Raw genomic sequence first — 8207 nt, forward strand, 5'->3', positions numbered from 1 at the left:
CTTCACCGAGGAGTCAAGCAGTATATTGCTCCCTCCTACGTATATCTCGCGAAGAGACCATGAGGATAAAATCAGAGAGATTAGAGCCCACACAGAGGCATACCGACAATCCTTCTTTCCACGAACAATACGAGACTGGAATGGAAGGGAGAACCGATAGAGGTACTCAAGGTACCCTCCGCCACACACCGTCAGGTGGCTTGCGGAGTATGGATGTAGATGTAGATGTAGAATGTCTACCGGGACCGAGATGCCTACAATTCACTGTGGTGGCTTACAGGTGGAGATCGTTCCAGTTGATATTTAAATATTTTTCCTGCATTTGTTTGGCCTTAGGCGCTTTGTTATAAACTGTCCAGTCACATTAATGTGACTAACTGCCAAAAGCCTGAATTGCTACATTTTGTAGCGTAGACCACTGCGAGACGTGCTGGAGGGCGTCAGTGAAGTTCTGGAAGATACGGACAGGGATGTGGAGCCATATAGACACCAATTTCTCGGTTGAGGATCCATGGTGTGAACAACTTGATGGATGTGGTGCCAAAAATTCATGACTGGGTTTCAATCCTGGGAGTTTGGTGGTCATAGGAGTACGGTAAACTTATCCTGGTGCTCTTCCAACCGCGCACGTACATTGCGAGCTGTGTGACACGTTGCATTGTCCTGCTGGTAGATACCATTGTTCCAATCAACAACAAACTGCATGTAAGGGTGGACATGGTCCCCAAGGTTGATCCACTGTGCCTTTTAGAATGACGAGATCACCCAGTGAATGCCACTAAAACATTTCCAGACCATAATGCTTTCTCCTCCAGCCTGGACCTACCGACAATTGTTGCAGGGTATTCGCTTTCAAACGTTTCACGCAGTACAGGCCTACGGCCATCTCTCCGCTTGGTGTATAAAACGTAGAAATGTTAACGGCAAGAAACAATCAATGCCTTCTCTGCACGATAGCAATGGAGATACTATCGAAGACAGTGCTGCCAAAGCAGAGTTACTAAACACAGCCTCCCGAAATGCCTTCACAAAGAAGACGAAGTAAATATTCGAGAATTCGAATCGAGAACAGTTGCCAGAATGAGTAACGTAGAAGTAAATATCCTCGGAGTAATGAAGCAACTTAAATAACTTAATAAAAGCAAGTCTTCTGGTCCAGACTGTATACCAATTAGGTTCCTTTCGGAGTATGCTGATGCATTAGCTCCATACTTAACTATCATATACAACCATATCGTTAACGTCAATATGCAGGAGGAGTTTAGAACATATATTGTGTTCGAACATTATGAATTACCTCGAAGAAAACCGTCTATTGACACACAGTCAACATGGGTTTAGAAAACATCGTTCCTGTGAAACACAAATATTTCTTTATTCACATGAAGTGCTGAGTGCTATTGATAAGGGATTCCAGATCGATTCCGTATTTCTAGATTTCCGGATGGCTTTTGACACTGTACCACACAAGCGGCTCGTAGTGAAATTGCGTGCTTATGGAATATCGTCTCAGTTATGTGACTGGATTTGTGATTGCCTGTCAGACAGGTCACAGTTCGTAGTAACTGACGGAAAGTCATCGAGTAAAACAGAATTGATTTCTGGAGTACCCCAAGGTGGTGTTATAGGCCCTTTGCTGTTCCTTATCTATATAAACGGCTCTGGAGACAATTTGAGCAGCCGTCTTTGGTTGTTTGCAGATGACGCTGTCGTTTATCGACTAATAAAGTCATCAGAAGACCAAAACAAACTGTAAAACGATTTAGGAAAGATATCTGAATGGTGCGAAAAGTGGCAGTTGACCCTAAATAACGAAAAGTGGGAGGTCATCCACATGAGTGCTGAAAGGAACTCGTTAAACTTTGGTTACACGATAAATCAGTCTAATCTAAAAGCCGTAAATTCAGCTAAACACTTAGGTATTACAATAACGAACAACTTAAATTGGAAGGAACACACTGAAAATGTTGGGGGGAAGACTAACCAAAGACCGTGCATTATTGGCAGGACACTTAGAAAATGTAACAGACCTACTAAGGAGACTGCCTACACTACGCTTGTCCGTCCTCTTTTTGAATACTGCTGCGCGGTGTGGGGTCCTTACCAGATAGGACTGACGGAGTACATCGAAAAAGTTCAAAGAAAGGCAGCACGTTTTGTATTATCACGAAATATGGGAGAGAGTGTCACAGAAATGATACAGGATTTAGGCTGGACAACATTAAAAGAAAGGCGATTTTCGTCCTCCGAATGTGAAAATATTTTGTTGACACCGACATACATAGGGAGGAACGATCACCAAGATAAAATAAGGGAAATCAGAGCTCGTACAGAAAGATACAGGTGTTCTTTCTTTCCGCGCGCTATACGAGATTGGAATAATAGAGAATTGTGAAGGTGGTTCGATGAACCCTCTGCCAAGCAGTTAAATGTGATTTGCAGAGTATCCTTGTAGATGTAGATGTACGGTATTGTGGGCCGGGAGTCCCCCATTCGGGGAAGTTCGGCCGCCGAGGGCAATTACGTATCGCATTCGACTTGCGCGTCAGAGATGAGGATGAAATGATGATGAGCACAACACAACACCCAGTCCCAGAGTGGAGAAAATCTCCTGCCTCAGTCGGGAATCGAACCCGGGCCCCTCAGCGTGGCATTCCGCCGCGCTGGCCGCTCAGCTGAAGGGGGCGGACAAAATAAAACGTTATTCATCTGGAAAGGCAACTCAGTGGACGACCAGTTGCCGTATTGGGGTGAAGATTCCAGCCTTCGTCACCTGTAAGCAGCAGTGATCATGGGTGCATTGAAACAGGCGCCAGCTGCGGAGGCCTATAAGCAGCAACTTTCGCTGAACGGTCGTTAAGTAGACACTGTCGGTAGCCCCTTGGTTCGTCCGGCCGGTCAGCCGCTCTTCGACATCCATTCTCCCTACACATCTGCGCAGCCGTCGTTCCCCCCTGTAATCTGTGCTCAGTAGTGCAACATAGTTCCCTCGGCGCCGCTTTTGGATAGCGCCGTTTTGCCATGCACGTTATACTTTAACCATGGCGGCACACGAACAGTTTACAAACTTAGCTGTTTCGGAAATGCATAAGTTCTTGGCCCGAAAGCAAATGATCATACCTTTCAGACGTTAGCTAAATCGCTCCTTTTCCGCATTACGGCTACGAGTGTTGGACCTATTATTGCATAAGATTTTCGTCCTCATGTTCAGCTTAGAAATTATTTCTCTGTAAATGCAACTTACCGTATCCAGGGCAGTTGCTGTGTGGTTTAATGTATTGGCAAGGCCTAATTTGACGTCTTAGCAAAGTATAAAGCTTCTTCTTTCCGTCGATTAGTTCAAATCCTCACATTTTCTGAGTAACGTTCACAAGCGGCAAGAAATTAGTCACACAAGGATACAGCACGCTCATCCCGTGCAACACTGCCTCTACCATTGATAATGGCCTCAATTAGTCAAGGATGAGAACCCACAAATTTTTTTCAGGTATGCCGTATCCAGTTGTGCGTACCAAATTGCGCGGCTGTTGATTACTATGTTTCACCTGATGTCTCAAACAGTCTCGGAGATTTTCTCTTGCATTAAGATCAGATGATTCAGCTGCCCTGCCGTGGCACAACAGGCGATCCGAGTACTCGTGAGACCAGGAACGTATGTGTGCACCCCTGTGAACAAAGCTGATGTCATCTTGAAAGCCGGCCGGAGTGGCCGTGCGGTTCTAGGCGCTACAGTCTGGAGCCGAGCGACCGCTACGGTCGCAGGTTCGAATCCTGCCTCGGGCATGGATGTGTGTGATGTCCTTAGGTTAGTTAGGTTTAATTAGTTCTAAGTTCTAGGCGACTGATGACCTCAGAAGTTAAGTCGCATAGTGCTCAGAGCCATTTGAGCAAATCATCTTGAAAGACGGCAGTATCTATAACATATTCATCATAAACAAGTGAAAGAAATGGCAGACGTGGACACCGAAAATGTTAGAACAACCATCCTGGTTCACTTTTGGCAACGGCCTTGCCGCAGTGGATAAACCGGTTTCCGTCAGATCACCGAAGTTAAGCGCTGTCGGGCGTGGTCGGCACTTGGATGGGTGACCATCCGAGCCGCCATGCGCTGTTGCCATGTTTCGGGTTGCACTCAGCCTCGTGATGCCAACTGAGGAGCTACTAGACCGAATAGTAGAGGCTCCGTCAAACAAAACCATCATAACGACCGGGAGAGCGGGGTGCTGACCACACGCCCCTCCTATCCGCATCATCGCCCCCCCCCCCCACCCTCCACATCACACAACTTCGTCCACAAACTGTGACAAGCGTCTCATTGGACCGCCGTTGCACTCGACGCCTTGCGTTATTTGAAAAGATGCGAAATCGCGAATCACCGGAGTACACTACACGTCTTTTTTTTTTTTTTTTGTCATCAGTCAGCTACTGTCCATTTTCTGTGTTCAATGTCTCACTGAAGTAGTTCATCTTTTTTGTGCTCCTCTGAGCTAAATATCCGACTCAAATTGTACGTTATATGCAGTTCCTTCGAAATGCTCGAAAACTGGTTGAGATGTAGCTGCAGTCACTGTCCGTAGCAATTACTGTAGGGTTGGAAACCGATTGTCATTGAAAGTGCGTGACACTCGTCTCCGAACCCAGTTGAAAAGTGTCTTTTTACGACTACTGTTCTTACGTCGTGTTGGTACAACAACAAACTGGACAACATCATTGACAGCGTTGTATGGGGAAATCCAAACACTCTACCTCCTTTCTGCCATTCTGTCACGTATCCACGTGATATTACTGTGCTGATTCTGTGTAACCGACTGACACACACGTATCACTTACGTCAGTGTTGTAGAGTCGCATGATCGCTTGGTACCAGTTTTACAGCACCCACAACGCTCCAGAGCAATCGATGTGTCCTTTTAAGGAGGCTATTAATGTTTTGTACGATGAGCTTATTTTGTCCGGAATACACAGGGTTTCCCGAGAGTAATGTTCAATCTTCATTCGAAGCAAAAAGTCCAATTAACGTGGGCCCTAAAACACATACCTTAAGAGCTACGAGCACTTCATCTTTGATACTGTGAAACAAAATTCTTCTAGCGCAAGCTCTTTGCTTTCCATAGTTTGAGAGATGGTAGTATGGACCAAAACAAGGAATACCCGTCCGGTAAACATGTGCTGTAAAGTACATATCTTAAGAGCTATGAGCACTTGTTTATCTTAACTACTGTGAAACATATCTCTTTGACTGAACAACTGCTGACGGTTTTTAAGGTACGTATTTCAGAGCCCACGTTTACCAGACTCTTTTGCTTCGAATGATCGTTCTTGTCATATCCCTGAATACTGAGCATTCCTCCTGGGATACCCTATCATTGACCCTGTTATCAGAAATACCTGCGCATTATTCCAAATTTTCTTTTGTGCGTAATATTTTAGGAATGTTGAAAGCTTTTTTTCTGCAACGTTGATATTTCACTTGTTGTGTTGCGGCGGCGCGGTTCTTTCCGTCCCTTTACGACGGACCTGCACCTACCTCTGAACATTGTCTCAGCATGTCAGCAGTAGGAAAGATGAGTGAAACCTACCGTACTTCGACGTGAACCAGGCTGCAATTTAAGTCACTAATCTACGTTTCGGGAGAAAGTTTTAACACAAATGAAAGTTTGGAAATTTTGTCCTCGATATGTTCTGAAACTTGGTGAACAAGTATCACTGCCAAGCCCGTGCTAGTCTTAACACAGTCACTCATAATCCCTTTCACTCACGTTAGCAAGTTTATGGTGCTGCATTTCCCGAAAACACAAAAATACTGATTGTTTTTGATTGATAATGCTCGCCAAATATTAAGTATGTCGGTACCTAATGCAGTCACAGTTTTTAGCCATTGACCTGCTCAATACGCCACGCGGAATATACGTCTTATCTCGTCACAAAATTCACTTAAAAATTCCGAAATTTCTACACGCCCATCGGAATAATTATTCCGTCACTTTACCACACTTTTGATGTATGAAACACTGCTAGATATGGCAACTTATCGTTTCCATCGGAACTACTGCTACACACGTCCGAACTGTTTCATGGCTAGGCTCCCATCCTTCTCTAGAATACTTTAAGTCTTCTCTACCAGCAGAGAAAGGCGCGCGAAGAATATTGCTTTACCATTGGTCAGTTTACTCAACAGCCAATAGCAAAACAACATTCTCCCGCGTCAATCCGCGCTTTTCATCAATAACCAATCGCAAAATAGCAAACCTAACGACTGCACTTTTTACTGACGTAATTTTATAATATCCTGAAGTTTTGTTTATGCATAATGTTATTTACTATTGTTATTTATACCTGAATTAACTTTCCCTTTACCATAAACTTACTTTACAAATCTATTCTACAAAAATCCCCTTTGTTCATATCCATACTTCTTTGAAACGTTCCCACATTAAATCCTACTACGCAACTCGTTAAATAATTATCTTCATATTAACCTTAAACCACACTCACGCATCATTCATGCTGCTAAAACACATTTATAACATTTTACATACACAAAAAGACATAATAACACTTTATGAAAATACTAGAATAGTTTATGAAAAACGTTCTATTACTTTAGTGCACTCTAGTGGGCACAATCGAAACTAAAATCACGGCCCCCCTATTCAATATTGTCCTCTATCGGCTGATACATAAACTATGTGCGCGTCCAGTCTCGCGTCACCATCTGTCATTATCCAGCTCTGAGACACATCTCCCACTTAACCGCCTCCAAGGCAGGATCGTTATACGGCGCTACGCCTCAGTGTTCCTGGACTTTTGCCCACAAATGCACACTAGTCTTCCCCTGTTTTTAATTGAGGACAACTTCTCGTTTCAATTAATAATTTTATACTTTCCAATGTCTGGACCCATTTTCAGCGTGACGTCCAGCATCTACTGCGCTTAGTTGCCGCTACTTCGTTTTGTTTTCATTCATTTTTTTCTGCGGCTGTTTTTTAATGTGAGCATCCATCATTTCATAATCATAATTATTATGTTATCGACAATCGTTAGATAGTGTCTAACTCATCGGCACGCTATTTGCACTCATCCCATAAACCATCCTGTGAGAGACCAGGGAGCGTAACTATGTTAACATTTACTCGCCGTAATCACTGACAGTTGAAAGTCCACTGCACCGTATGCTTCGAGTTGTTATCGCTTGTGACGTGTCCGTTAATTCCGTTGTGGCATTGGTGAAGTTTGGCCATCTAGAGCCGTTTCCATCTAATGCGAGAGTTACGGATGCTCTCCAAGTGCCCTCTCCAGTTAGAGTATGAGGCAATAAGACGAATGAGTACGTGATAAGGCTTGAAGTGGCTCATAAGGGAACAACCGGGGTGAGGTCGACCGTATGAGAACGCGACGGGCGAGGTGACGGCCACAGGAAAGCTATTCGAGCGACGCAAGGTACCAGACCTGCATCCGCACGTGCTACTGAGTTCTCGTGTTTACGGGGAAACGTTGCGGTGTTAACTCTGGCCGGTCGTGGTGGCCAAGCGGTTAAAGGCGCTACAGTCTGGAACCGCGCGGCCGCTACGGTCGCAGGTTCGAATCCTGCCTCGGGCATGGATGTGTGTGATGTCCTTAGGTTAGTTAGGTTTAAGTAGTTCTAAGTTCTATGGGACTGATGACCTTAGAAGTTAAGTCCCATAGTGCTCAGAGCCATTTGTTAACTCTGTATACAGCTTGACGCATCAGATTCTAGATCCCTGCATCTGTTATCGTACTAGCATTGGAATGACGAGAGTTCCAATCGTTGTTTTTAGTTAACCAGGGTAATTTGAGAATTGTACATTTCAAAATGGTTCAAATGGCTCTGAGCACTATGCGACTTAACTTTTGAGGTCATCAGTCCCCTAGCACTTAGAACTAATCAAACCTAACGAACCTAAGGACATCACACACATCAATGCCCGAGGCAGGATTCGAACCTGCGACCGAAGCGGTCGCTCGGCTCCAGACTGTAGCGCCTAGAACCGCACGGCCACTCTGGCCGGCTGTACATTTGCGAGAAAATTCTACAAAGAGGAGAAGGGAGTGGTTGAGAGGGAGCGAAATTACGTCTAGACATCACGGATGCGTCTATATCGAGTACCGGCAGGCCCTTATCGTGGAGGGGGGGGGGGGGGGGGCGGCAAGTCGGGGTGTCTGCCCTGGGGCGGCAATTTCAGGGG

General features: G+C 45.0%; 1 pseudogene; it reads left to right on the plus strand.

Annotated features, from left to right (window-relative positions):
• Positions 1 to 3999: 3999 nt before the first annotated feature.
• On the plus strand, positions 4000 to 4117 carry LOC124623274 (annotated as a pseudogene).
• Positions 4118 to 8207: the final 4090 nt, after the last annotated feature.

The sequence above is a fragment of the Schistocerca americana genome, chromosome 7, assembly GCF_021461395.2.
Source record: "Schistocerca americana isolate TAMUIC-IGC-003095 chromosome 7, iqSchAmer2.1, whole genome shotgun sequence".
In the NCBI taxonomy this organism is placed as follows: Eukaryota; Metazoa; Arthropoda; class Insecta; order Orthoptera; family Acrididae; genus Schistocerca; species Schistocerca americana.